This window comes from Rhipicephalus microplus, chromosome 4, assembly GCF_043290135.1.
Source record: "Rhipicephalus microplus isolate Deutch F79 chromosome 4, USDA_Rmic, whole genome shotgun sequence".
In the NCBI taxonomy this organism is placed as follows: domain Eukaryota; kingdom Metazoa; phylum Arthropoda; class Arachnida; order Ixodida; family Ixodidae; genus Rhipicephalus; species Rhipicephalus microplus.
The window spans coordinates 199,563,268-199,589,472 of NC_134703.1; the positions used below are offsets into that span (position 1 = coordinate 199,563,268).

Genomic DNA, 26,205 nt, shown 5'->3' on the forward strand with positions numbered 1-26,205 from the left:
TGCCCCTTTCAGCAAGGAGCTGCTGCATTGCAATGCTCCTCCATTCGTGCCACTTGGATGTTGGTTCTAGTTCACTATATAAGATTCAACAAGATAGTGTGTTATGAGGTACAAACAGCACAAATTTAACACCGGGACACAAGCAGAGACACAGATAACGCTTGTCTGTGTCTCTTCTTGTGTGCCAGTGTTGAATTTGCACTGTTTGTACTTCATAATGCTCAACTAGTCCAAAGCTTCACTTTATTAACATAATGCCATAGCCTTTAGTTGGGACATGAAGACAAAATGTGACAGCGAAATAACTTATTTTCTTTCAATGCATATAGTTAGAGGCCCTTTCAGTTGGGTCATTTAGAAGACAACAAGAACAGTGAAATTACAATGATTATTTTCAGGCTCCCAAAGAGCATTTTAAGCACCCACATGCACAAAACCTGTTTATTAATAGTTAATGCTTGTCAGTGGGCTGGTTGGGTAGCATTTTAGCAAGATTACAGAGCAAGAAGACAGGGACGGCGTGAGGCACACACAAGCACTGCTTCCAACTGATTTTGATTTGCTGCTGCACATAAAGGGTTTAGCAAACACACGAAAATAAATACTGTTAAACAATCTCTTGCACTTTTCGTCCATTACGCGCAGGGGTGGAACAGGGTACATGAGTTTGGGAGGAGTTCTGGGAGCACATAAAAGTGCTTTTTGTGGCAGGCTTAGAGCAGCCAGAAAGACGTTTTGGAGCAGGCTTGAAGCAGCCAGATGGACCTTTTCAAGTAAGTTTAGAGCAGTATGAACATTCAGAGCAGATGTAGCCCCATTCAAAGCACTTGTGAAGATACAGCAATACTTTTTTGCAGACTAGTTGGTTCATACTTGAAAAAATTGAATTGCTGCACAAACTTGAAGAAAAAAACAAGAGAGACAGGAAAGAGCGCAGTGCTGCGCTCTTTCCTGCGCAGCACTGCGCTCTTTCCTGTCTCTTTCCTGTCTTTAAAGCTGCGCTCTTTCCTGTCTCTCTTGTTTTTTTCTTCAAGTTTGTGCAGCAATTCAATTTTTTCAATTGTGAAGATACATTTGTTCCTCGCTACACGTTTCCAACACTCAGCTAAATTGTGTGATAGCCTCATTATTGTAATAGAAATTACATGAACACTCCCTGCAGGCTTCTGCCATTGCCATCACGCCCATATAAATTAAAAACTGATAACATACCCCTGCGCACCGTATGCTCTTTCTGCCGGGAAAAGCTCAGACTAAGGCGACGAACAAAGTTGAAGCAGAAATGAAACGATCCAGTCCCTCTCTGGCGCTAGGACAGCATGCACGATAACATCCGAAACCCCCTCCCGGGAAGCCTGTAGTCGAAGCAGAAAGGAAGCGCCTCAGCCTTGTCGGAAGAGCAGGAAAAAAAAAAGAACAAGGGAGGAGGGGGGTGTCACTCGAGCAACAACAATGAACTTTGCTTCTAAGGGCACGGTCACGATCGCTGGCTCGCACACTATCTCGGCAGCTATCAGCGGGCAGCTCGTGCATCCAATGCTACGTTCTGTCCTCTCATCGCGAAGTGACTGTGTAAAAGTGTTGCTTGCCCTGAAGTGACTGTGAAAAAACTGCTCTTCGACGTCTAAAAGTGCCAAATCAAAAAGACGCAAAGCCGAGCATTCATGTCAATGAGCGTGTTTGATTTCACTAAACATTCTCTTCTTCTTCGTCGCTCTCAAATTTCTTCGATGCGTATGCTGCTCATGTGGGAGGGTCATTCAACTTACATCAGTGACATCGGAAACGAAAAAGTTAGCTGCCAGCCTCACTTCGTATAACATTACTGTTTGCTGATATTGGATTCACGGCTTCACCCTTGCGGTGCAATTGAGACTTTTTTTAGTTATACATAGCGGCCCATGTATTTTTTTTCACCTGAGCACGCCAATGTCTACCGCCGAGTTGACAGGCGCGAAGTACAGCGGCCCAATGACCGAGAATACGAGCATGCACTCGATGAGCAATCATGTGCACCAGTCTGCGCTAGGCTGTTCTTGGAACCGAACACACCCCCCTGCCTTTGTTTTGAGCACCGTTACTGCCATCCTTGTCTTCTTTTTTTTCTTTTCCGAATGCTGCCATCAAGTTATAAGAAATGCCAGGCCTGCACGAAAGGCGCAGCACAGTCACAGCGAAAGTTAGAAGAGCATCCTTTCAGAACCTTTTCTAAACACTCATTGCGTAACTGCTGCAAGCACACTTGCTTGATACCCACTATGGCATTAATAATAAAAATGTTAGGGTGGTAGCCGGCATTTGCTATGCTATTCTTCGTCATTTTTCTGAGAAGTGTGGTATCCGCTAAACACTTGTAAGAAATTTTGTGCCAATTGTTCATGCAGTAAATTGACGACGATAAGGAATTATGCCTGAAGTGGTTATGCGCCGGGGTTAATAATGAACAAGAACAAGCTTTTGTAATGGGTTGGAGCACTGGACGACCTACTTGTTACTCTATTCGCATTGTGGGACGACTGGTTCTTCTTTCGTTGTTTTAAAATGCTTTGTAAGTCGTATTAACATGATTGCTTTCCCGACATCAAGCCTGCCTAAGGCGAGGTTTTCCTAGACTGCTGGGATGCAGTCTTTATTTGGGATGATCTCCAAAGGACTTTGAAAAAAGATCTGCCTCTCGATGCCTATGGCATCAGATTTTTACCAGTATCAAATGAAGAAGGAATACCTTTTGACCTAGTTATGTTACTGGGCCTGCACGGTATATGGCAATTTAGAATGGCGGTGCGCCATGCTGATGTTATAGCACGTCCGGTTAGGCAATACTTCTTTCTATCTGTCTGTTCATTCGTGGAATCACAAAAGGTTCAACAAGAGGTGCCCGGATGGCTTCACCTAGTAGAAAGCTTTCTACACATGACGTAATTATAAAAAGCCTGTTAAGTATGACACTTTTTACCTCTTTCCTTTTTTCATGTTTCTCCTTTGTTTGATGTATATTTGAATGTTGTATGTACACAGGCAATAAAGAAAGAAAAAAAACAGTGTGGCTCAGTGGTAGAATACTGAACTGGCACCAATAAAACTCAGGTTCGAGCCCTACTGTGTCAATGGTACTAGACTTTTTTTTTTTTTTTTCGCTCAATGTGGCTACTGACACCAGCAGCTGCGGCGGCGGACAACTGCACGTGACCCAAGTTGTAATCTCATAACAGCTTTCGCCGTTAAAAAAGAAGTTTCACCAGAATGGAGAATCAATGAACGCCATAACAACAAATTGTAAGGGCTGGCAGTAAACTTTTTTTAGATCAGATGTCACGTAACTCTACAAAATGCCGGTGTAAAAAAATACAGCCGTGCCAAAGAGACGTACAACCGTGCTCTTCTCGTAGTGTCTTCACATTGACAGCGCAGCTTGTAGAATAGCTCCCCAGCCATTCGCGCTGATGCCTGCCGTGATTGTGCACACATAGCAAGTGCGATCATGCCATAAAGATCAAAGTTCACATCTGCTTCTGGAGCGATCACAGCTTTTACGAAACCGAAACTATATCTGTTTTGAGGAACCCCCCCCCCCCCCCCCCAAAAAAAAATGGCAGCATATCCACGGGGTGAATGATGGAGAGTGCATGGGGCGAAGCATCCGTCCATCTATTCGTTCTTGCTTCCGTCCGTCCATCCGTCTGTCTGTGTGACCGTCCGTGCGTCCATCCACTCAGCCGTGTGTGCGTCTATTCGTGCATCCGCACGTCCATCCGTGCATCCGTCCCTACGTTCGTCGATGCATCTGCCCCTGCGTCCGTCCATGCATCTGTCTGTGTGTCCGTTCGTCCATCTAATCAACACTCCAAGTACCACCATTTCGCATCTTTCCATCATATATTCTGCATATAGAAGCACCGCCATCCAAGGACTAAACGAGAGGTGGCACACGCACACTTTCTTACGGCACAGGTAGCAAATTTGGCGCACAATGGGACAAATGGCACAGCTGTTCCACTCCTACTCGCAAGAATTGCTTACTCATCTAGCAATACAAATCTAGAAACTGCTTTTCTTTCTCAGTCAGTGCTAGTGATGCTACGCTTACACTTTCCCGTTTTTCTTTGCGTGTAGCTACGATTATTAATAGAGTCATCTTGTTTAATGAGCGGCTAAGCACCGTGGTACCTTCAAAGCATGGAACACATCGACAATCTCGGCAATGCAACCCTAAATGAACAGAAACAGCTGTGTTGATCATGTTACTTAATACTGCTCCTTGACAAGAAGAGAAAATTGGGCTAGTTGGTAGTTGATGTATGGAATGTAAAAAAGCATAAAGAAGAGACAACGGCTTAAGATGAGACGACACAGGTGCCGAACTTGCAACTGAAAATTTATTGGAAGGCACACGCACATATATGAAGCAGCTGACCTAGTCACATGTCACATTGTGATCTCTGCGCAGCAGAGCGAGAAGGGTGCGAAAATTATCGAATCATGACGAAATACAACATGTGTGATAACACATAAGAAAAAAGAGCAAACTTTCTATGGACAAAGACATGCATATTGTTCACACACAAAAAAAATATCTTCAACGCGGCAGTGCTGGCCTTAAGTATCGAGCCTTTTTTTCACCAATGACCAGGGGCGTAGCTTGGGGGTGGCACATGAAGCACGTGCTCCCTCCCCAAAATTTTTTTTGCCATGGCAAGAAGAGTGAAAAATGGCCATTTTAAAGCGGTGCCTCTCCGAAAATCAAAATGGTGCCCCTCCCCCCCCCCCCCCTTGAAAAAAATTTCTGGCTACGCGTCTGCCAAGGACCACTGATGGTTTACTCACACTTTTCCTCCTACCTTTCAATGTGAAATGCTTCTATCACCTACCTAGAGCATTGTCCCAATGGTCAAACAAACAAGTTGTTTCCTCTGCCATCAGCTGGCAGCCACACTTTCTACAATGAAAGTGCAAACTGCCAGAAGTTATTAACAAAGATATGTGTTCGCTTAATCGCACATTGATGCACCGCCCATTTTGTCTTATATACACCTCCCAGCATGATAATGGCACCCTATATACAACACATGTGACTTACATTGAATGTGTCTATTTTTTTCTCTTACAGACAGAACGAGCAGGTCTTGCACCAAACCGAACTTTTTTTTATGCAAGCAGGAGCAAATAGAGGACATCTTATTAGGAGCCGACATGACAACCCGCACCCCATACCTAATGGCTGAATTCTTCAAGCAATGGGAGAACTTATGCATGTAGGGGACCACAATTGATCTTTTTTTATTGCACATGGGCTCTCTTTTTCCTACGTGTCTCATTAACACCTTTGACCCACTTGATAAGATTTGACAGTTCCTCAAGATTTTCGCATCAGGGTAGCCCGCCGACTTCAGCCTTTCCATTTGGCTCAGGAAACTTTCTTTTATTGCATGTGTGCATGTTCTATGAAGCACAGCTCACAGTGCTGCATGAATAATGCCGGACTTGACTACCTTGGAATGGCCTGAAGTAAACGGCAAGGCACCTTTTACGGATCGGGGCTTATACAGACAACACAAATGTTCCTCATGAAAGTGCAGCCGAGAAACTGAAGCTCTGCAAAAAAGAGACAATGGCTGAAGATTATTGAGATGACACGGGCACTGAACTGCCAACCAAAAATTTTATTTTTATTTCAGCACCTGTGTAATAACATCTTTAGTCGTGGTCTCTTTTTTGGCACTGTTCTTACATCCTAAACTGCTTTCAAAGTGTTTCATTTAGGCACCTGCCAGTCTGTCCTATATATGCTTTACCACATGGCAAGAGTATTAAACAGACTACATACATTGCACGTGCATTGTACAAATGTCTGCGGTGCTGCGTGAAGCAAGTGACCGCTGGCCCCCCCTTTTTTTCTTTATTTGCACATAGACCCTGAAGGTAATCAGGGGCAGAAAACAAAACCTGTACTCCTGTTTGACTACCTGCCTGTCTTCTTGAAGTTATGGGAAATGCGGTGCAAGTAGGGTACGACTACTACATCTTTTGGTTTTTCTGAGGGCATAATCTCACTGCCTGCTTTAAGCTTCCATTGCTTCCTCAAATCCTCAGCCACGGATGTCAGTATTGGTGCTGGATAGCAAACTTCTCCCAGTCATTTAGCTTGTTCAAGTAGGCTATGCTCAACTCTGTATTCACACAATTTCTTTAGGGCATTGTCAAAACAGGATGAAATAATTGTACGCTTCACCAACTTAAAGTGCAGCGCTCATAGTTGTGCCCTTTCCATTCCTGCCTTCTTCTGCTGTTTTTTCATTAGAATGTTTAATAGGCCCCTGCAATAACAGCGGCACTATGCAACTTTTGACTCAGGCACTTCGATAATTCATTTGGTACACAAATATCAAAGGTTAATATGCTCCCAGAATATTTATAATTTGTTTCATATATTGCTTCTGTTTCTCCCTCGTCCTGCAATATGTTATCACACAATATATATTTAGAAAAGCAACATCCTGCTTAAGGTGCCCATTAGCTGCCTGATCCAGCCCCCTCCCCACTGAGTCTAAGGCCAGGTGCTGACCCCTTCAATACCTAAACTTGCTATATGTGCACGATAATTCACAAAAAGAAACAAAATTCATGGAAGAATATGAATGGGCTGGAGTGCATTTAATGGGCACTCCCAAATGTCAGGAAATCTGCCCTTACCCTTAAAGCAAAAATTGTATAACGACTACATACTACATGTTCTAAGGGTGTGTGAATATTTGAATATGCTTCAAACAATGTTTCCTATTTGATTTGATTCGACAACTATAAAACACCATACTGCTAACACTTCATCAACCCAGACAAAAGAAAGTTTCATGTTGCTATCTCACAAGAATATGCTTAGAAATCATTTCCAACTTTTTTCCTGCAATTATGCTTCGAAGCATTCGACAAATATTCCAAAAATATTTCAAAAATATTCGTTTCCCACTTACACTTCAATATTCAAATTTGCTTCCCACCTGAAGTTTTGCTATTCACACAGCTCTATTTGTAACATATAGGGCCAAAAAGTAGAGCTTGACAAAACAGCCAGAAGGTGATTTCACGTAAGATCGAACAAAGCATAGCCGGTCGACCTCTTAAATTTATTTCAAAATTTTGTATATTGTTTTCTGATATGTGGAAAGAAGAGATTTGCAATCGGTTTTGCCAGAAAAAATTTCACAGTAAATCATTTAATCACGTGCAGTGCCAGGCTTACTAGCTCTGCTATTTTTTCCGAATTCGGTGATGAATTACAACAACTATAATAGAGCTACATACCTCAAATTTGCTTAGATAAACATATGCCCACTTGCACTTACATTAAAATATTTCTGGCTCCTCTGAGAAGCGTAAATACTTTATCAAAATCTCAAAATCGACCCAGAAAAAATTTTTCTGTCTACTTTGCGGGTCTTTATTTCAAAATGGCCAACGAAAGAGCGGTGAAAATTCTGCATTGCTTTCTCAGCATGCTTGTTTATAAAACAACGAAAGCTTATACTATTACCACTTTTTAATAAAAAGATACAATTGTGCAAACAAGAAAACAGTATGTAATGGAAACGTCCAATGACGATTAAAAAAACACCACTTTTGATATTTCTCAAACTTACCCCACTTACTCTCTTGCATATCAGCTTTCACAATCAATGAAACCATGTTGTATAATGTGGTTTCACTTGGAATTACGACTCATCTATTAATGCCCTTGTGCAAAGATAAGCAATTGTAGATTCAACTTCCTGCCCGCTAAGTATGCAATGCATGCCTATAGTACTTCAGTTTCTTAAAAGGCAAGCAGCACTAAAATGGCGGCCGACTGCACTGAGGATGCCAATTTCGAAATAATTTGGTCACAGGAGCGGCCATGAGTGTGGCCTCACCTAGCAAGCAAGCGCGCACAGTTCATGTTCCAGTGTGAAGAGGGCCCGTCGAATAAGGCCTTTGTGCAAGACTGAGCACAACATGTGGGTCTGAAGATTGCATGAAATTTGTGATCGCGTACAGCATTTCGATTTGGAATGATATTGTATTGAGTAATTATGTCTTGCTGCTACAAATCAACAGTGATAAACACAATAGCAAATGTTTAAAAATTAGTATTGTATGCGTGGGATTCTTTGAGACATTGCGGCATCAAGGTTGTGATGTGAAATTCAGTAACTCTTCGAAAATTTCGTTTCTTTGAAATTGGCATCTTGTGCTTTGAATGGTAGTCTGAACAATAATTTTACTAGGAGCTATACTTTTCTGTCATAAAACGCACAGCAGAAGAGCAAAGCGCGAGCACTATCGGAGTGAAATGAAGTGTGAGCAGTGGACTGCGCGCACGGCCAGTACAAGTCGTCTGCTGCCGCCATATGAGATGGGCGGGCGCGCCCGGTTGTCTAAAGTTTGGCATTTCTTCCCTTTTGATTTGGCTGCTGGAGCACCACCTACACAGTTTTCACTGAGATCAATAAATTCGTGCAGTGCAGTTTTTCTAGCTAAAGCAGCTGTCAACCGCATGCGATAAGCGAGCACTTGCAGCTTCCTGACAAGAGTTTTCGGGTACTTCCCACGGAGAAAACGCAGTTAAACTTCAACTTCCACGTCGATGCCTCAAAACGTTTTTTGTACGGACATTGAATGCAGTCGGGCAACTTGAGCTACAGCCAGTGAATTTGTGACGTGGGCCAATCGACTCTGTTCACGCACCAAGCACGTGCGTTGGAATCGCAATAGATGTGAGCAAGCTACATCAGTCACTTAGGGACGCTTTGTAGTGTCAAAATGTAGAGAAGAAGATAAATGCTACTCGAGGAGGCAGCAGGTACCTGCCAGGACGAGAAGAGAATGATGCTTCGCTTTCTCGGCGTTTCGGCTGGATCCACCTTTACGACGCCAGTTGAAAAGGCTGCTATCTTGTCAGATAAATAAGTGCTGCTTCCAAATGCCTTATTATAATTGTTGGAGGTACTGGATATCGATAATCCTTGAACTTCGAAACTGTACACTGCCTCCAGCTGCTAGGATGTCCACGGATGAAGATCAGTAGGCTGCGGCTTCGTCTCAAACTCCTCCGGCTCTTGTTTGTCCCGGCCCCATTAAGCTGCATGACCCGCTCACCTTCAGTGGCACTGATGACAAAGACGTGGAGGTTTGGCTGTACGAATATGACCGGGTGAGTAAGCACAACAAATGGGATGATACGCACAAGCTCACCGTTCTCCAATTTTGTTTAACCGACGTTGCCAGTCTGTAGTACCGCAATCATGAGATGGACTTTCTCACCTGGTTAGCCTCCAGAACAGAGTTCGCAGATTTGTTCGGCCATCCAGTGCTTCGCAAGCTACATGCTGAACAACGCTTTTGCGCTCGTGCCCAGCAAAGTGGCGAGAATTACACCAGCTACATCGAAGATGTGCTGGACCTTTGCCGGCGCATCAACCCGGTTATGACAGAAGCAGAGACGATGAAGCACACCTTGAAAGGCGTCACTGACGACGCATTTCAGATGCTCATCGCTAAGAACCAGCAAACGGTTGTGAATGTAATTCAACTTCGTCAAAGTTAAGACGAGCTCTGGAAACGGTGTGAATCTACTCGTTGCACCAGTGCGTCATGTGCCACGATTTCCGGTTTAACCTTAGACGACCATAATTCCTTGCTCCTGAAGGTCAAGCAGTTCACACGCGAAGAGGTCGCACTCCAGATGTCCATTGTGCCATATACCTTTGATGGTGCACCATCTACTTTGCCAACACCAATACAGCGGTTGTTCGGGAGCAAGTGTCCGAGGTGCTACCCGGAGCCAATGTACCAGCTGTGAATGCTCCGCTGTCCTACGTCGAAGCACTGACCGCACCACGACGTTTGTCTGCCGCGAACAACTATGTCTCCACACATCCCTATGCCACACCACCTGAACCTGTGCATCAGGCTGCCCGTCCGTTCGCCCGACCACTGCCACACACTCAAAACCCATGGGGCATTCCAGACAACCGCCCCATATGCTTTGCCGGTGGTATTGCTGGCCACAAAGTGTGGTTTTGTCGATGGCATGAGTTTCTTCTGTGTGACGATGTCCAGTACAACGCTTACAATTTTCCACCTCGACCTGAGCCTGCTTCATCTAGCCCGCCTGCTGTTATGGACACATTTTCCCTTCATCGGAGCTTCAACAGACACCAGTCGCCTTCACCACGGCGCCGTTCCATTTCCCCTATGTTACGTTGCCTTTGCCTTGTACCTGAGGATAACTAGGAGCTGCAGTTCCAGAGGCAAGAACTGCAGAGCTTTCGAACTTTACAGAAGACCTTGTTTTTCACCGCCCACTGTCGTTGCTGTCTCCGTTGAAGGTATACCTGTTTTTGCATTGGTTGACACTCGCGCCGCAGTGTCTGTAATGACTGAGAAACTTTGCCATAGACTAAAGAAAAGTGACAACACATCTTCACGACTTCATTTTGAGTACAGCAAGTCGCCAAAAACTTTGCCCTTTCGCCGCGTGCACAGCCCGCGTTGTTATTCAAGATGTCATTTATGCCATCGAGTTTGCTGTGCTGCCATAGTGTTCCCATGACCTTATACTAGTCTGGGACTTTCTCTCCACTCATCATGCTGTTATCGATTGTGCCCGGGCCGAAGTCGAGTTCTCGCCGTTATGTGGCTCAGCTGCCATAGACTCGTCACCTTCAACTGTAAAAGTTTTTGTTGCTGTCGATACATCGATACCCCCTTTCACATCTGAACTAGTACTAGTTTCCTGTGGCATTCCTACTTCCTGCTTCCTGATTCCTTTCGCCATTCTCACTATTCAGGATGGATCAAGTGAAATTTATGCAACTAATTCGTTTTCCTTGCCTTTCGTATTACTGCTCAGAGAGTGCCTCGGCCTTCCCAATGATGTTGATCCCTTGAGTGTACGTGTCATTCCGCAGTATTCATTTCTGCTTCCAATTGGCGCCGTTGCTTGCTCTGCATTACTCTCTGAGCCGTCATTCATGAATGCACTCTCTCACTGCGTCGACTACAACCTTACAGCCCACTAGTGTGCGGACATCATCGCCCACTTCACGCGCTTCCGCACAAGTTTCGACCACCATCAACCAACTTTGGTCCGTGGTTCAACTGTCTCTCATCAAGTCGACACTGGCATTCACGCATCTTTATGTCAGTGTCTATATCGTGCGTCAGCGTCTGAGCGTCAAATCATCGCCGAACAAGTTGACAACATGTTGAAGCACAGCGTTATTGAACCCTCTAACAGCCCATGGGCATCCCCGGTACTTCTAGTAAAGAAAAAAAGATGGCTCAATAAGATTTTGCGTCGACTGCCGGTTGAACAAGATCACCTATAAAGATGTATATCCGCTACCACGCATTGACAACGCCCTCGACTGCTTACAAGGAGCCACATTCTTCCCGTTGCTAGACCTTCACTTCGGTTATTGGCAGGTTTCAATGGCTGAGGCTGACCGCCCCAAAACAGCTTTCGTCACCCCAGATGGCCTATATCAGTTTAGCATCATGCCATTCGGGCTATGCAATGTGCCTGCCACTTTCGAGCGCATTATCGACAACGTCCTCCGTGGACTCAAATGGCAGACATGTCTGTGCTACTTCGACAATATTATCATATTTTTCAAGCCACTTTTACACACATCTTCAGCGTCTTGAAACAGTGCTCACTTGCCTCAGCTCTGCCGGTCTACAGCTCACCTTAAAGAAGTGCTGCTTTGGTGCTAAACAGCTTCTAATTTTGGGCCATGTCATCTCTAAGGATTGTGTTGTTCCAGATCCAACAAAATTGCACGCTGTTGCCGAGTTCCTTAAGCCAAAGACGATGAAGGAATTTCACAGCTTCCTCGGCGTATGCTCTTATTTTCGTCATTTTATTCTAGACTTTGCCTCCATCATTTTGCCCTTGACTGTGCTGCAACCACGACCTTTCCGGGTGGTCACCCGCATGTGACGATGCCTTCGCCACACTCCGGCCCCTTGTTACATCACTTCCAATAATGTGACATTTTGATCTGCTTGTCCCGACAGAAAGTGGTGTCGGTTTTGGTGCTGTGCTCACCCAGAGTAAATCAGGATTCGATGCGTATGACATACCCTACGCCAGTCATGCGTTGACCAAAGCAGAAGCCAACTACTTAGTTACAGAAAAAGAGCGCTCAGCCATTGTATGGGCTATAGACAAGTTTAGATCTTATCTTTATGGACGCCCATTCAGCGTGGTTACAGACCACAATGCCTTATGCTGGCTTTCCTCGTTAAAACATCAGGAATGATCCTCATTCAGTGTGTTTTGTCGATGCCGCTCAGTACGGTCGCTCAGCTAGGTTTTCTGTTATTTCCGTCAATCATATGGGTTCTATTATCAATGCTGCGTCAGTTAGGAACTAAACTCCCTGAAGAGCTGAACAGTTGGCTGTAGCCCTTGCCCTTTTGGATGACAGTAGATCGCAAATATTCACTGACTCAAGGTCAGCGGTCAAGGCTTTCGCCTATGGTTCCGTCTGTACTTGCTAATCGCTGCTAATCTCTACAAAAATTCTTTGCGACAATGTATGTTTTTTTTTTATCCTTTAATAAACTTTCCTTTCTTCTATGCTGACTTCGTCACTAAAAAAAAACATGGCACCGAAACCAAGTGCTCTATGGTTTTTTGCCACTTTACATGCGTACACTGCAAGTGAAATGGCAACTTTTGGAAAGTCCTTATCTTAAGGTTACGCTAGAGACTGTACTTCTTTAAATTTTAAAATAAAACTTTCAGGGAATGTCCATTATGCTAAAGCTTAAGAGACTGCAAACTTTCATGAAGCTGCTTAAATTAGTTCCAGGGCAATTATTGCCTAACTGAGTGGTCGATGTGTGCCCGAGGAAGAGCCTCGAGAAATCTCAGAACATAGTATGAAGCTAATACTTATTGTAGTCATCTCTTGATGAATATGCCAAGGCGCTACATGGCGCCTTTTTTCTAATTACCCCTCCAAAAAATTTTAGCACGACTTTGAACTTTACGTAGTCAGCAATGACCATAACCAATAAAAATTGTTTTTTATATATTGCCTGTACTTAGTCTTTAAGAAAAAAAGAAAAAAGAAGTGAGCTTCTTACACCCTGAAAAACTCTTTCAAAATAGATTAAACAAAAACCACAAGGAAATCTGAAAAGTGGTTCTCAAGACAAAACCTTCCTCAGCAATCCATTCATCGAAAAGTCGATTCTGTGAAAACAGGTTTTAAATGTCGCCAGCACATTTTTTGGGCTATAATGACATTACAGTGAGATTAATTACGTACTTATGCACTTCTATGCTTTCTCACCTCTCCTGGTCTGGTTTTCTTGCTTTCTCCATTTTGGGGTTGCGATTGTCGATGTAGATTCGAGATGCCAGATGCACTTTGATCCGCTTAACTATGATGGTACGTGCATAAGATACAAGCTCTAGCAATGCCTATGCAATCGTCTAGTACCAAGAGAAGATAAGAAACATTGTGGAAATCAAAAAAAAAAGATGTTATTAACCTTGTTGGCATGAAAAAACTGCCGAAGAAGGCCACATCGTCAGGCGCAGCAGCACTACAAACTCAAAGTGGCGATGCAGACCAGTTGGCTTGAGTCACTTGTATTCATAAGTTCATTTATTCATTCAAAATTTGTTCAATTTACAATTTTCTTAGGAGACACAGCAAAAGGCCCAAATGATGCCTGACTAGGCTGAATCACCCAGACAGCAGTTGCAACAGTGATGACATTCACAATTTAACATGACCATAATATCACTCGTACGATGCAACAAAAGATATTTAAAAAAAAAGAAAATCTGTCTTCTAGCTTTGAGAGGAAAACAAACGGTAAGCAACAAGACAGTTGCACAAATGTGGCAGTATCTCTTCTCCGATATACATTGCACACCACATAGCAGTTCAGTACATAACTGAGCACTACATCTTAGAACTCAGAAAACAATAATTCTTTTCCTTGATTTTTGAATTCAGTTGGATAACTCTATTTTGCAGTAGGTTTATTATACCTGGGTATATTAAGTGTAGTTGAAAAAACGCAGACACAACAAAACTTGTTATTGGGTTAGTTGGTTATTCACCATACTGCAAAATATTTAGCGCAACCTTGACTCTCGCAAACACTCTCACAAATACTCACACATTTGTCCAAGTATCATGACTGTTACTCTGATCGATGTGTGAGTGTTTGTGTGAGTGTTTGCGAGAGTGAAGGTTACGTTAAATATCTTACAATAAAATGCAGACACAAGTAAGGAACACATACACAGAACGAGCTTTACAAATTAGCTGATTTTTTGCTAAAAGACAACATAAAACAGCCAAGAACCGTCGGACACAAGCACACGCGCACCATCACAATTCGAGGTGCTTTTTTATAGATGGTTTCGCCAGAGCCTTTTGGTCTCTGGCAACTTTGTGCACTGAAAATGCGAAAATGCACTCTTGGAAACTTCCTGTTCAGATTGTTTTATGCGTGGTTTTAACCTTTGTTACTGGACCCAGACGCTTGTGTTTTGATGTTTTATGCAGATAAAATTATTCCACTGAAGAGCTCGAAACTCGGGCACAGCTGTTTCAAGCCAGGAAGCAGTCTGCAAGCCTGAACCGATTTCATATGCTAGACAAACGTTCTGTTCTCCGACCGATTGAGATAGAAAAAGCACCTGCATTGCAGCAATCAAGCGAGAAAACAGGATTCCCTGCGCAGACTAATGGCGTAAAGGCAATGTTTAGGTGTTAGATTAGTTGGAGACCCTTAACTACAGGGAACACATTAGACCCTGTCGTTTTACAACCGTGGCAGATGATTGCGCTGATGCCTGAAGTAGGTAGCAAGAGGCACGATGGACACGGCACTGCAGTGGCGCTAACCAAGCAATTACTTTGCCTTATGCAGGATATCATTGGCTGTCTGTGCATCAACTACGGTGCTCTCGCAGTCTGTCATTAAGACAATGTCGAGGTTGTCTGATACAGCATCTGCCACATGAAAAAGGTATCCAGCACACGACAACTATCTGGCGAGGCACGAAGTTTCTGTCTTTTTTATGTTGTCCTTTAGAAAAAAAAATAGTTGATGTCTAGCACTCGTTCTGTGTATGTGTTCCTTATTTGTGTCTGCATCTGTCTTCTTTTCCCCGCTATGAATATGAATACAAACACTCAAAAGCCTTCGAAAGCCCCCCAATCATAAGCAAGTCACGCTTTGGCCATGCCTCTGCCACTGGCAAAACCAAGATGGTCGGTTAAAAGCGGGGGAACAGTGCTCATTCGAAGTTGGGCTTTTTCAACACTTGTTAGGCCTTAGCAGCAACTCCTGCTGCTTGTTACTAGCATTAACTGATTTGAAGTATTTTTGCTATACATTAATAATTCATAATTGCAGGCTTACTATTCACATACAGTTTTGCAATAACCATCATTTTTCGATTTTCAAAGGCCTCTCTTAATCTCATTTCATACCTCATTTCTCATGCCTTACCTTGGCTCAACATTTGAGCCGCATTCATGCTACAAGAAACTCGCTCACGCACATAATATACAAATCTTTGGGGCAGCAGGGGGCTTTCACAGGGGCTTCTATAAACATGTAGTAGCTGCAAAGCAAACGAGCACAGGACAAGCACAACTACCAGTTGGCTGCCCAACAAAATCACTGCAGATATTGCCACAGGAAATTGCCATTGTTCCACGCAACGCGGACATCAGAAATGAAGAGAAACGTTAACGGCACAACTACGAGCGATGAAGCCAGCCGCAATGCACGAGCCGGCCCTGTATGCGCACGATATTCCACCGAACAGCCGACGTGGGTGAAGAAGAAAAAAATGAGGGTGCTCGAGGCAGAGGCTCACGAGGACTACCGACCTTCAGATCTTTTTGATTGCTGTGCGTCGTTTCTATTATTGTTGCTTTGGACCGAAACTCAGCAACAGTGCGCGGCGGATTGCGAATGAGTCCTGCGAACAGCTCTGGTTTTACCCCATGCATGAGATGACGCACCTTCTTGTCTTCAGTCATGTTGGGATCAGCTTGCTTGAACAGGCGGGACATGTCTTCTATGTATATAGCGACAGTCTCGTTTGTGCGTTGATTCCGTGCACGAAGAGCTGCTCCTGCCTTTTCCCGGCGATCACTGTTTCCAAACGTACACAATAGCTGCCGCCGGAACTCTTCTCAGGGCATCAGATATACGTCGTGGTTTTCGTACCACACTCGCGCTGCGTCTTCCACAGAGATGTATACGTTGCGCAACTTGCCTGCTTCGTTTCATTGGTCTATGTTCGCCACCCTCTCGAAATTATCCAGCCAGTCTTCGGCGTCCTTGAGCGAATCACCATGGAACACCTTCGATATGACGGATTAGCTGACAATGAGCTGTGATGGTGCAACTTGGCTAGTCATGGTGGTGGCGTTCCTTGTCTCCTTCGCCGATGCCCTTGGCACAGGGGGAAGGGGTCCGAATTCTCGTGAATCCTCTCGAATACGGCGACTTGTCTGTTGGTGTACCAACATAAGCTCCACGGCTTGCGGATGGTCAGGGCTTGGACTTCGCTCTCTCATGGGGTTTGGAATCATCTACCCAGCACTTTCACCAGAAAATGTAACAATTGTAGCAGCCGCACAACAAGGATGTTCTATTTACACGCTTTATTAAGGGCGAACTTGTTCCCAAAGTGAAAAACGCACAGTAACCAAGAAGATCCGAAGATCGGTAGTCCTCGTGAGCCTCTGCTTCGGGCACCCTCGTTCTCTTCTTTTTCACCCGTGTTGACTGTTCGGTGGAGTACCGTGCACATGCAGGGCCGGCTCGTGCATTGCGGCTGGCTTCATCGCTCGTAGTCGTGGCGTCAGCGTTTCTCTTCGTTCCCGACGTCTGCGTTGCGTGGATCAATGGCAATTTCCTGTGACAATATACGCAGCTTTTGATACTGTGGTGATCAGGATGGTGTGCATGACCTGATGATGTGGTTATGCATATATATGCTTTAGTTTGACAACAAATAAAACTAGTTCATAGCTGGCACCTATTCTGTCTCCCAGGTTTTTCGTCCTGGTCGCTAGGTGACCAACTAGCTCAAACTTAAGTTTTGCTTTAAAATGGTCTTGAGCGTCTTTTCCAAGTAATGATCGAATGATCTCAATATTGCACCAAGAACAATTCTTAAATTCACCAAGAAGATGCGATGTTACACGGTCACTGACGCCTCAGCGCTGTTAAGACAGAGCCCCAGAAAGAGAACAGCTACCCTTTCTGTGATCCCTGTCTTATCAGCGCTTCAGTGAATGTAACAACCAACTTGCCCAAAAGTCTATTTTCCAAGACAAATGGCCCTACCGTGGTGGTCTAGTGGCTAAGGCACTCGGCTGCTGAACCGCAGGTAGCGGGATCGAATCTTGGCTGCAACGGCAGCATTTTCGATAGAGGTGAAAATGCTGTAGGCTTGTGTGCTCAGATTTGGGTGCACAATAAAGAACCCCAAGAGGTCGAAATTTCGGGAGCCCTCCGCTACAGCGTCTCTCATAATCATATGATGGTTTTGGGGCGTTAAACCCCACATATTATTAGTTGTCGTATGAAGATTCATTGTTAATGAAGTTATAATTGCCAGTCAGGGTAGCGCCGATCTGACAGGGACACAGGCCTCGTGCACAGCAACAACCACAACAAACCCATCGTCTTCCTTTTCCTCGATACAATGGCCCCTGGGATTGAAGAGAAGCCATCCTGGCAAGTAAGGCATGGCTAGAATTAAAGAATAATAACATGGCTTGAGTCGGCTGACATGCACCATGTCACGACCACGATGTCTCAGGTCGTAGGATGGTGTCACAGGTTCAACGAAGTAGTTGACACAGTATGTGTGGTCAATTATGCGGTAGGGGTTATCATAACGGAGAAAAAACTTCAATAAACAACCAGGGCTGTGTGGTGGGGTGGATAACCAGACGAGTGAACCGGATGCAAAATGTTGTGTAGCAACGTCGCTATCATGCCGGAGCTTTTCAGGTCCTTGTGCGGCGCTCGTAAGGGTACGTGCAAGCTGCCCACAGTCCTCTGCATATTTGGCAGCTTCAGACACCATTGTGCACTCAGAAGTGTCGGGTCGGTGTGGAAGCAATGTATCCCAGGTGCAAGAAGGTTTTCGCCTGTATAGCAGAAAGAACTGCAAAAAGCCAGTGGTAGCTTGTATGGCCGTGTTGTAAGCATATGTTACAAACGGCAAAACAACGTCCCAGTTGCTATGATCGGAGGCGATGTACATACTAGCTCAACATATTGCTGCGAGTACGGTTGAATCTCTCCGTCAAGCCATTTGTTTGTGGATGGTAGGTTGTTGACTTGCGGTGAACGATGTTACATGCAGCAGCAAGGGCTTGTATTACTTCAGAAAAGGACATGCGCCACCTATCACTAAGCAGTTCCCGTGGTGCTCCATGCCGGGGAACGAAGTTCCACAACATAAAGAATGCGACTTTGCGTGTTGTAGCGAATGGAATTGCAGCGATCTCGGCGTAGCGCGTCAGATGATTGACTCCTACAACCACCCAATGGTTATCCGAGGAGCTGCAGAGAAGCAGGCCATATAGACCTATAACGACACGATCAAAAGGACGAACCGGACAGGACAATGGTTGCAATTCGGCAGAAGGTAAGGCACAAGGTCAATGGTAAACTTTTCGTCGGCGGCATGCCGTGCAGGCACGAACGTACTGGTGGATGAAGGCATAAGTACCAGTCCAGTAGAAGAGTTGTCATAGTCGTGTATACGTTTTCAGCACACTAGCATGACCGTTATGAGGAGCAGCATAAAAATGTTCACATATTTCAGAACGCATGTGCCAGGAAATCACGAGTAGCCACTTGTGACCACAAGGTGCATAGTTACGTCGGTAAAGGACAATGTCGTGCACAGCAAAGTTAGCAGCTTGGTGACGAAGCATGCGAGAAAGTGTGGTCGTTGGATCTTCAAAGAAGTTCAGCATAGCTAAAAGGGTAAGATCTTTGTGCTGCACGACCGGCAAGTTGGCTACCTCAATGGGTGATAGACATACCAAGGACATATATGTGGAAGCCACATTGAAAGGTATGGGTGACTGGGCGACGGCGTTGAAGTGCCTTTTGCTTAATTTGTAGATAAAGAGCATGTCGTGTTACTGTAAGTGAAATGCCTAATGCCCGAGGCAGCCTGACGGATCTTTTAATGAGGACAGCCAGCAGAGGGCGTGGTGGTTGGTAACTACATGGCGGGGCTGGGAGGGGACAAAGCAGCCGGCGTCACAGGTGCAAGTAGCCCCCAGGTGCAGGACGCTCCAGCTGAAAAGTCACAGCATGTGATAATTGACGGGGACTTGAATTTAAATCAATGCACAGAAGCCATCAAAGAGAGGGTAAGAGGTGACAAGAGGGTTGCAGTAGGGGCGTTCCCAGGACGCAAGCTTGAAGCAGTCTTGAGGCAAGCGAGCGCAAAACTGAAGACTACAGCTGATAGACGAAACCTCGTGATAATTTCAGGATGTTTAAACGATGTCTTAAATGAAGATACAGCAGGACTAGCAACCACACTGGCGAAAGGCGTCGATTACATGCGCGCCACTTCTCCTAAGGTACAGGCAGTGATATGCACGATACCGGAGGTACTAGTGCGTGATAGCAACCTGCAAAGAGCGGTTGTCAACGCAAACCAAGAGATATGGCGGATGAGTCGAGAGAAAGGCTTTGAGGTGGTGGAAATAAACAGAAAGGTGCATAGGTGGGGTGGTTTTCAATGAGACAGAATTCACTTCGATGGGCGGCAAGGTCATGAGGTGGATTGGCGACTTGCAGGACGCGCAGTAGCCTTTTTGGGGGGGCAAGCGAGCCCTTCGGGGTGCAGGATAGCTAGTAACAAGGAAAACAACCAGGGAGACTCCTCGACAGGTGGTATGGACAGATACGATTCCAAAGTGGCACCAATATCTAAGATAGGTAGAGTCCGGGGCATAAATAGACGTAGCCACGAGCGCCGAGCCAATTCAGGCATAGGGTATATTAACATGCAGGGTGGTAGGAACAGGCTGAAGTGAGAAGAGATAGAAGAACAGCTAAGGGAAGAGAGGCCGATGTTATACGGTTTTGTAGAAACACATCTCAGGGACATGGAACAACCTCCGAACAATCCGGACTACGCGTGGGAATATTGTAATAGAACAGAAGGCAGCAGAAAGGGGGGTGGTATTGGGGCATTCATTCATAAAAGTACAGACTGGCAAAGGGTCAAGCAGGAGTGCAAGGAACATTTATGGCTAAAAGGGAAAGTGGCAGGTCAAATGACACTCCTTGGTTTCGTGTACTTGTGGACGGGAGCAAAGGCCAGAGAGGAAAACCAGGCAATGGTAGAGTGTATATCAAAGGACATTCAGGAGTTAAGAAGAGAGTGCGAGATAACTATACTAGGAGACATGAATGCGCACATAGAAGATATAGATGGGTATACCGACTCGACAGGCAAAATGATCATGAATATGTGTGAAAGGCTTGATTTCATCATTTGCAACAGTACCGAGACGTGTGAACGGCAAATAACATGGGAGGTAGGAAGACTGCAGTTGACGATAGATTATGCACTGATGTCACATAGGATGTATGATAAGCTCAGGGGAATGCACATAGATGAAGGTGGCTCCAGATGTCTGGGTAGTGATCACAAACGTATCAAGCTAAGTTTTGGAAGAGCAGTGAAAGTGGGAAGGAGACAAGATGAGCAACTACAGGAAAATTTTTATCCAGAAAGGCAAATTGAAATAGCCACTAAACAAATTGAGAAAGTAATCATGGAGGGTAATAAGACAGTGTGGACATACACGAATCTAATTAGACTCTTTGAGCTAGAGCTTGCTAAGACGCGTGACAAGTCACCCCGGAAAAGAAGACACAAACCCAAAAGTTGGTGGAATGAGGAAGTTAAGAGAGCCATATCAAAACATCAGGAAGCCTCTAGGAAACACAGACATGCTAAGCAGCGGGGCGAACCGACAGGTGATGTTGAAAGAAAATGGGAAACCTTTCTAAGCTGTAGAAGGGATGCATCCCTTCTGATCAATGAAAAGATTAGAAGAAAGGGAGCTCAGTGGCTGGCAGAAGTGCATAAAAAAGATAGAAAGGCAGCTGCGAAATTTTGGAACCGTCTAAACTCCCTAAGAAATGAGACGAGCCTAGAGCAGAGTTTTATAACTACAGCCGAGGTGCTAGGCTAGAAGGGAACGAAGCTATTGAATATATAAGAACAAGGGTGACAGAAAAATTTCAACAAAAAAGTACTTTATGCACCACAATAGACAAGGACGAATCAAGTGGTGCAATGGCTCCATTTTCACAACGAGAGTGGGAGAGGGCTGAGAAAAGGGTTCCTAGTAGTACATCAACAGACCCAGATGGCATTCCAATTTTGCTGATAAAGACATTAGGTCCGAAGTCTAAGCAGGCTTTGAGAGAGGCAGTGAGCAAAATAATAATCGATGGTGAAGTTCCCGATGGATGGAAACTTAGCAGGATGAGCATGATCTATAAAGGAAAGGGGGACAAAGCTGACATAAATAACTACCGTCCTATAACAGTGACATCAGTAGTCTACAGGCTGGCGATGCAGATTATAAAGGAAAGACTGCAGACATGGATAAAAGATGAGGGGGTGCTGGGGGAACTGCAGAATGGGTTTCGGAAACCCAGGAGGTTGGAAGACAATCTGTTCTCACTGACGCAGTACATCGAAATAGCAGAAAAGGAACACAGGCCCCTGTGGCTAGCATTTTTGGATATCAAGGGAGCGTATGATAGCGTGGTTCAAAAGGAATTGTGGGGAATACTGGACACACTAGGCGTGGAACATGTAGTCACTAATCTTTTAAAGGATATCTATAAAGGTAACAAGGTAGTTATAAAGTGGGTAAAACAGGTATCCCAGTCCACAGAGGTAAAACGGGGCTTAGGCAGGGGTGTCCTCTGTCATCCTTGTTATTCATGATGTACCTACAAGCATTACAGGCCAAATTAGAGGGAAGTGGACTGAGCTTCAAACTCTCTTTAGTCAAACAAGGAAAACTTATTCATCAGGCACTACCAGCATTAATGTACGCAGATGATATAGTGCTAATGGCTAACAACAAGGAAGATTTGCAGAGATTGATGGACATCTGCGGTGATGAGGGAGATAGGTTAGATTTTAGATTCAGTAAGGAAAAATCAGCAGTCATGATTTTCAATCACAACGAAAGTAGTGAGCTTAGAATACAGGAGGTCACGCTAGAAATAACAGATAAATACAAATATCTGGGTGTATGGATAAGCAATGGGACCGAGTATCTGAGGGAACACGAAATATACGTGACGACTAAAGGTAACAGGAATGCAGCAGTGATAAAAAATAGGGCACTGTGGAATTACAATAGGTATGATGTTGTGAGAGGAATATGGAAAGGGGTCATGGTTCCTGGGCTGACGTTCGGCAATGCGGTCTTGTGCATGAGATCAGAAGTTCAAGCAAGATTAGAAATTAAGCAACGTGGAATAGGTAGGCTTGCTTTAGGAGCTCACGGGAATACACCAAATCAGGGAGTACAAGGTGATATGGGATGGACATCATTCGAGGGCAGGGAAGCTAGCAGCAAGATAAAATTTGAGAAGCGATTGAGAGAAATGGGGGAGGAGCGTTGGGCTAGGAAGGTTTTCAGCTACTTGCACATGAAGAATGTCGATACAAAATGGAGGAAGCGAACCAGGAAATTGACTGGTAAATACTTAGAAAACAGCAGGTGGCCAAACCAACAAGAACTATCGGTTAAGAAGAAAGTGAAGGAAGCGGAGATTGACATGTGGAAAATGGGCATGATTAAGAATTCCGCACTAGAGATCTATCGAACTTTTAAGCAGGAAATTGCCAAGGAAAGGATCTATGATAATACTCGGGGTTGTTCTTTACTGTTTGAGGCCAGGACGGGAATACTGCGAACCCAGGCATATCGGGCCAAATACGAAGGCGTAGACACAGTATGCAGTGCGTGTGGAGAGGAAGAAGAAACTGCCGAACACTTGATAATATTCTGTAAAGGGCTTCACCCTATAGTTCAGGATGATGGTGCAGAGTTTTTCAAAGCACTGGGGTTTAGGGACCGGGAGGGCAAAACAGACTTTAAGTGGGTAGACTTAACTAGAAGGAGGTTATCTGATTGGTGGCTAAAGTCAAGGCACGAGTGAAAATTAAACTCTTCAATGCAAAGTACCAATCTTCAAACTCACTTTTTAAAGAAAAAAAATAAATCTAGTTCTTGGTTCATTAAGTGTCATGGCTTGGCGGCGCTAGCCACCGCCCGATCTAAAGGATACAGCCATATCCATCCATCCATCTATCCACATCGAAAGGACGACCATATAGGTATGGACGAAATTCTATGAGAGCCCGAATTATGGCTAAACATTAATTTTCTGTGACAGAGTAGTTTCTTTCTGCCTCTTTTAATGTGGAACTGGCATACACCATAACGTTCTGGTCGTAGCCGTCTTTTCTTTGTGCTAGGATCGCACCAAGGCCGATGCCCCTGGCATCCAGGATGGCCATATAGGTACCCAATGGGACATGGCCAGTGGCCAACGGTTGGCTAAGAGTCGGCAAGCAGTCAATGGCCAGTTTAGTTGGCAACAGAATCGAAATAAGTGGTCGGCCCGTGACTGGCCATTGACCAGGTCGGCAGTAGATCGGCCAGTGTGCTTGGCGCTACGTCGTCGGTTTACCTCTTGAGTTTGGTCGACATTTTTTGTTCGGTGACACATGCAAGCGCGGATGACCACGCCTGTCCATTTGCCCATGATGTATGCAGAAACGCACATCTCTTCTGCAATTTCTTTATTATCTTTTTAAATATGGGCAGTGACATTACTTTAATTCCAGTATAAATTGTAGTGTATGTTCATACAGATGAAGTTAGCCAATATGCTAGCTGAAAACTTATTTTTACACATAAATTTCGGAAAGTGTACAAGGTAGCATAGTTGTTCCGCAACCATAAATTAAATTTTTTCCGCCTTTTTATTTTAAAATACGCAACTGTGGCCCAGATGCAGATACACATTCGTGGAATAGCAGCTGCAACCACTTGGACGGCTGGTTTGACACAGGTGCTTTTCTTCCTCCATGGACAGGTGACAGCAGCCATAGAGTTTCCTGAATATACACTACAGGGAACTCTGGCACTAGTGCCTATGGGAGCTGCAACGCATAGCGCTTAAGCAAACATAAATATTATGGGTATGACATGGATTTGCCTAGTCTTCATACTTTACGTTTGTTCTGGCTTTGCGTAGCTTAAGGCTGCTTTGTCATGAAACAACAATCGGCGAATGTTCAGCAGTTACGCTTCACAACCTTAACATTTAGGCTTACCCCTTCAAAACGGGTCACGAAGTGAAAAAAAGGTTTGTTCTTTCCTTCAAAACAAAAATCAAAACACAGCAATAAACAAAGCCACAAGTGCATATGCCGCCCGCAAGCACGAAGATTAGGCAAATCTATGTCAGACTCATGATTCCCACGGTCGCTGATTGACCGCAGCGCCAGTGTCCCCTCTAGTTAACTTTAGGGGACTCTATGACAGCAGCTAGCGTGTGGACAGCGTGGTTCCAATTTCGGTGAGTATGTATTTCCTGATTTTTCGCAAAGGAACGTTAATACAACACAAAAAGCACAATGTCATGTCCTGTGAACGGACGTGTTAACCATCCGTGACGACCAAATAAGCACAGCCGAGGCATTCCCGCCTGCCTTTATACGACTGCCGTGCAGAGATCGTGTGAGACTTAAAGGAGCAAGGCTTAGAACAACACATAGCAAGAATCTTTATCAGGAAAGAGTGCAATATCCAGGCCATGCTTTCGTTTCTATTGCTACTAATGAGAAATGCAAGCTTGGTCGTATAACTCTCTGAATGAATACAGAACCGCAGTTTGATTACTGACACTCTGACACCAACCTCGTGGGGTGCTCTAAAGAGAAGCGCAGTATTTGTGTCACAGTATCTGAGTATGTTACTCGACTACTAGAGCTATAGCAATAGCTCGCCATGGATTGTAAAACTTGTATTACTACACGCACAGCTAAATTTGGACACTACCTTTGAATGAGTAATCACTTTGCCTTTTTGCGTGTTATAAAACTGCTTCCATCATTTTTAGGCTGAAAATATTGCTGTATCTACTCTCACTGAATTGAGAGTTCCATTGCTTATAGTTTGGAGAGCATTAGACATCTATTTCCAAGGCGGGTGGTTTTAATCCCGCAGAAGGAAGGCCTCATTTTTGACGAATTTAGCTTTTTTTCAGCTTAGGTCATAATGTGTACCGTAGTCTTGAAAGAAACTAAACAGTTCCACCTATGTTTTGCATAGCTGGATTGTTTGTTGGTTTAATTAATTTCAGTAAAAACAAGCCTCTTAAACTACTATTCACCTCCTCTCGTACTCATTAGCTTGGAAGCGTGTCAACTTCTTTTCTAAGACATCTTGAAGTGGTGTTCAAACCTTTGTTGGCTGATCTCATCATAACTTTTCTTGTATTCATTAATTTTCTTGTATTTGCAGGCTGTGACATGGTAAATCATGTTGGTGCATCAATGCAGGACATCTGCAATGTCGTCGAAAAATGGCTGGTCGAAGCCCAGCATAAGGCAGGCGGCCGATCGCGCAGGCTTCATTTTTGCACTTATAGTTCATAGTATGTACGAGCTACAGTAGCTGCTGCTGGTGTGACCTGTAATTTTATTTGTGGGGGGAGGGGGTGAGCAATCATACCTTATGCATTTCCGTGTGTGCTTGTAAGTGTGCCTGCATATGTGTACAATACAGAACACATGAAAATTGTTTAAAAAATTTCAGGAATGGCTAGGACCCTCACCCTACCGAGCTACGCCCTGTGGCCGCCATCTGGCCACGTACTAATTTTCACCGGGCCGAACGTAGCCCTACAGAGGCTGGCACTAGGCCAGATCGGCCAACGTGAGGCCAATGTCAATCTCCATATGTGGGCAGATTTTAGCAGCCGACCTATGCTCAATGTCGGCCAGGTTGGCCAGTGACCTAGGGCCAACGTTGTGCCGAGCACAACGTACCATTAGGTATAGTGCACACCATTGAG

General features: G+C 44.6%; 1 protein-coding gene across 6 annotated transcripts in view; it reads right to left on the reverse strand.

The window, feature by feature from the left end:
• The window catches only part of LOC119172534 (B-cell lymphoma 3 protein homolog), a 141,098-nt gene that overhangs the window by 45,367 nt on the left and 69,526 nt on the right, over window positions 1-26,205 (reverse strand). The gene's annotated exons all lie outside the window — the stretch shown is intronic.